Source organism: Sinocyclocheilus grahami, unplaced genomic scaffold, assembly GCF_001515645.1.
Source record: "Sinocyclocheilus grahami isolate Dianchi unplaced genomic scaffold, SAMN03320097.WGS_v1.1 scaffold128.1, whole genome shotgun sequence".
Lineage (NCBI taxonomy): Eukaryota > Metazoa > Chordata > Actinopteri > Cypriniformes > Cyprinidae > Sinocyclocheilus > Sinocyclocheilus grahami.
Window position 1 is genome coordinate 932,932 of NW_015505307.1, and position 4,932 is coordinate 937,863.

At 35.4% G+C, this 4,932-nt stretch overlaps 1 protein-coding gene across 2 annotated transcripts in view; it reads right to left on the reverse strand.

Annotated features, from left to right (window-relative positions):
• The window catches only part of LOC107590472 (zinc finger protein 217-like), an 11,595-nt gene extending 7,155 nt beyond the window's left edge, over positions 1-4,440 (reverse strand). For both annotated transcript variants that reach the window (XM_016279224.1, XM_016279223.1), the window contains exon 1: positions 4,273-4,440. The gene's annotated coding sequence lies outside the window, so the exon portion shown is untranslated. The remainder of the gene's footprint in view (positions 1-4,272) is intronic.
• Between the last annotated feature and the right edge of the window lie 492 nt (positions 4,441-4,932).

Genomic DNA, 4,932 nt, shown 5'->3' on the forward strand with positions numbered 1-4,932 from the left:
TATATATATATATATATATATATATATATATATATATATATATATATATATATATATATATATAGCAGCACATCTATTTCTGAAGGATCATGAGACACTGAAGACTAGAGTAATGATGCTAAAAATAATATTTCACAATATTACGGTTTTCTTTCTGTATTTTTGATCAAATAAATGCAGCCTTGACGAGTATAAGAGACTTCTTTAAATAAACATTAAAAATCTTTCTGATCCCAAACTTTGAAATGGCAACGTAAATACATACACACATACATAGTGCCCAAATGCTTACTGAAAGAATTATTTCAGTAAATATAAATACATCACAAACATAGAAAACACTGTCTGAGTTCAAATAAATTGCACACAGATCCGGCATCAACTTTTACACAACATGAAGGGAAAACTTTTAGAAAGATTTTCAGGGACAAAACTGATGAAATGCTGTTCTTTAGATGCATTACTGTGAGGCAACAGGAAGCCAGAGTCGTATGCCTATCTACAGCGGTGTCCTTCACAATATCTGTGAAACCTCACTCGTGAGGTCTAAGGTGGAGTCACAGCATTGTTCTGCAAACGTTTAGCTTATCTTCCATGCTGAAACGAGCCAATAAATATGAGGAATCACATTTATCTTTTTCTTAGGATATTATATAACACCCAATATAACACCCAACTTTCGACACTCTTATTCAAGCCTAAATGCGAAGTTTCAGGCATCTTGCCAATCTTTTTAAACTGCACACACAAGTGCTTATTATACAATACAAAGCAATACCTAAAACACAAACAAAAAAAATAATCAATTGCAATCACACAATGCCAACAATCCCCTGCTATTCCCTACATACACGCATAGTTCAACTCACTTTTAGGGAAACACAACAAACAAAAAAAAACAGACTTCGCTAAGGTTAGGTACTAAAAAACGAGAAACTGAGGCTGAATATAAAAAAAAAAAAAAAAAAAAAAAAAAAAAAAAAAAAAAAAAAAAAAAAGTGGACTAAAAAGACCGGTTTTTAACATCCGCTTTTTCAGTCCTGTCTCCACTAATCAAAGACATTAATATGTGTGTGTTTGTGTGTGGCTCAAACTCAATGTCCTTTTTTTCAATCCAGAAATAGACTCCATAGAATTCAAAGCAGTTTGAGAACAAAAGGAACATCTTATGTGAGCTCTTTTTTTTTTTTTTTTTTTTTTTTTTTTAATTTTCAAAAATTAAAAAAAAAAAAAAAAAAAAAAAAGGGGGAAAAAAAAAAAAAAAAAAAAAAAAAAAAAAAAAAAAAAAGAGAGAAACGGAGGCTGAAAAGGAGGCTTTTGCACATCAGATATCTACTGAATAACAACTGTTAAAAAAGCAAGTGAAAAAGAAAACAATCCGAATTCTCTTACATTATGCAGACATACTCGAATGACATGCCTCGCCATGCTGATTTCAACAAACAATGCTGTTTGCTTCTCAAAATCCTTCAGATAGTAATCCTGAGCAAAGCCATTTACTTTCAAATGCAGACAAGTTCTATTTAGAGAACCTAAATAGTACAAAATGAAAAAGTTAATGGCCCCACCTATGATTGGGTCATTATAATAGCCTAAAACACGGTTAGCTGACATGCCGAAGAAGAAACAGCTAGAGACCAGCTGCCGTTTATCTCACTGCTTTTTGGGCTTTGCCATGCAACCTGTTCACAAGAACAGCGTGTTTGTTGGCCCCCAAACTAGTGCTGGGCGGTATACCGGTTCATACCGAATACCGGTTTTTATTTTTGTTATGATATGAATTTTGAAAATACCGCAATACCGGTGTATGTCGCTTAAACAACGTTCGGAACGCGACATTGTTTGAAAGGGGTGTTGCACTGTGGTGAGGGCACAGCTGTATGTGTTACTAAGCGTGAAAGTTCCGAAACTGAAGCTGTAGAACTAATAGAACGTGATGACACAGAAGAACTCATCCACAATATCCACATTGACCGCCACAAATATCCACCGCCCCTGCCATCAGCTCCCGCGTCTCACACACACACGCTTTAGCACTAGATTTAGCAACTTTCAGACCCTTTTAGCGGCTTTTTCCCATAGAATATTCATACTGACAAACCAAGCGACTTTTTTGGATAAACCTTAGCTATGGTTCATTTGGAAGATTTCGCCAATGCTGTCCCGCGAACGCGAGGTCTGACTTTCCCGGAGAAGTGTCACGTCTCTCGGCGTCTGTTCTGTGCAGTGAGCGGCAGAGAAGCAGCGCTTTCAGTTAGCCGCACCGCAGCCGACTCGTCAATAAAGGAGTACAAAACAGCGTTTCCTAGCACCTGCTGCTGACTGATTGTTTGGAATTATAAATATGAGCGTAGTTCATCTGTTAATATCACATGCACTTTTTAGTTTGTTGTTGTTTTTAGTTTGTTACTCAGATGCAGGCAGTGCGCTGCATGAGACAAAAGAGTAATCTAGCCAAAACAACCGCATAGCCGCTCTTTAGTGTAGATGCATGTTGATTTTATCAGACGATGCTGCGATTATAAATGAGAGTGACTCCTGGTTAACATGTATTAAAAGGGGTCGTGTTTAGTCACTATTTAGTGTGGTATTTTTTGACAATATTCAGTCATCATGATGGTAAAATAGGGCATGCTAAGTCAGTATACTGCAGTATTTCCTCTCAATCAGTAGAAAATATGGTTAACACCCGGTCATGCATGAAAAAAAAAAAAATACCGTCTTGTATCGTAAAACCGGTATCATTTTGAAAAATACCGTGATATACATTTTTGTCATTAGGCGTATTTTCAATTCGCAATTTCAATTTGCGCAATTTGAAGGGTAATGGAAACACGCCTAGTGTCAGCTACACTTATAGCAACTGTCTTATAGAACAATAAATGGAGCGGCTGGCTCATGCAAATAAGTGAAAAACAGGTTATTATAACTTCAGGAAAAAAAACAGTTTGATAGGAAAAACACAACCGCCACTCAATAATTATCTCAGAAAAGTGCTCATAACATTATATACATACACTCTATATGCCTAAAACATAATAAACCACGATATGCATAAACTTTATTTGCAATACATATTATATATACACATATATATACACACACACACACATATACATTGCACATACATATACATATATATATATATACACACATATATACATATACATATATGTGCAATGTATATGTGTATGTATATGTGTATGTATATATATATATATATATATATGTGCAATGTATATGTGTGTGTATGTATATATATATATATGCACACATACATACGGTATGTAAAACACAATACTACTTCTGGGCTCATCTGACGTCGAGCACAAATGGAGAGATGTGGCGATGGCTGCTAATTAAAACGACGGTTATCGACCTAATAATGTAACGTTTAAAAGTATCGGTTTTTCTAAATCATAATAGAAAGCATGCAAACGACGCGCGTTATAAACGAAATCATGCTTTATATAAATAATAACGCCTCGTGTGTGGAAGCGTGTCTTTAATGTGGCTGTAATTTCCTGACACGTGATCTTTCTAACTTGATCAGCAGCTTTAGTAGTTATTTTACTACATACCTCCTCGCCAATATACCTGCATGTACTCTTTTTGTTTCCTTTTCGGAATGCGATACAAAACTCCTCCCTAACTACAGTTCAGATGATTTTACTACAGAACAATGAGATCACTATGTGGTCAAGTAGAAGTGCAATTACTCGAATAAAGAAATAAAACCCATCAATATAGTTTGTTTGAAGGAAGAAACAATAAAAACAAGACGGGATAGATATTCAAACAAAAACATAAATAACATAAAATCATTATTATGACAAACCAGGCCAGACTTACACAAAAGTTCCTTCTTCTTTGTAGCTATTAGAATAACTTGTTTTGCTGTGGCTGCATCAAAAGCTATTCTGGTATAATATAACAAGACGGATATCAAAACACAACTTCATAACTTCGTTTTTGGGGGATGGATGAAACTTTTGTTAAGTTGTTTTCTATTCTTTCCCCTTTCAAGATAAGGAAGAACATCAAAAGATCTTTTAATGCAGTTCTTGCCAAACAAAAGACACACCAACTTTATCATCCTCTTCTATTTCGTTTCATATATCAGAGTATCGGTGTTTAACTAAAGCATATGTGTCAGTTCGTTACACTTGGCGAGGTTAGATTAACCTGTGCTCGTGCCGATAATAGAAATTTGGCTAACGACACGCTAGCGATGAGTGATATAGAAATAAGGAACTCACCCTCCATACCTACCATTATGTTCAGACTTCGTCAGGTATTCTTATTGTGTGCCAGCAATCGCTGTAGTAACTAATAATATCTATGGGATGCTAGTTTGGTAGCTTCTTTCTTTCTAGAAATCTGATTAGCTGAGTTAGCCAATTGTTAGCCGGACGAAATGCCTTGCTTTCAATGTTTGCAAATCACTCACTGTGCAGCTGTTGCGTTGAGAGAGAGAGAGAGAGAGAGAGAGAGAGAGAGAGAGAGAGCAGCGTGATTATCGAATGAATCGCTCTACTGAGTCGGTTCATTTGAGTGAATCAAACACATGTTTAGTTTGATTCCCGTGAACAAGTGACTCGTAGGATCCCGTTCTTTTTTAGCGAATCAAAACACTTATGAATCAATCCCAACGCAAATAATGATCTTTAAAAAAGCATCATATGACCCCTTTAATTCATCTCGCTAAACAGCAAAGTATCACTTTTGTTAATTTTTGTCGACTCGTAATTAACAAACTTGAATCAAAACGCAAACATCCAAATGCAGAGGAAGTATTGTATCGAATTTGGTTTTATTGAAACTTACAAAAGTTACCCTGGAGTTGTGAAATATTATCAGTGTTGGGGAAAGTTACTTTTAAAAGTAATGCATTACAATATTGCATTACTCCCTAAAAAAGTAACTAATAAA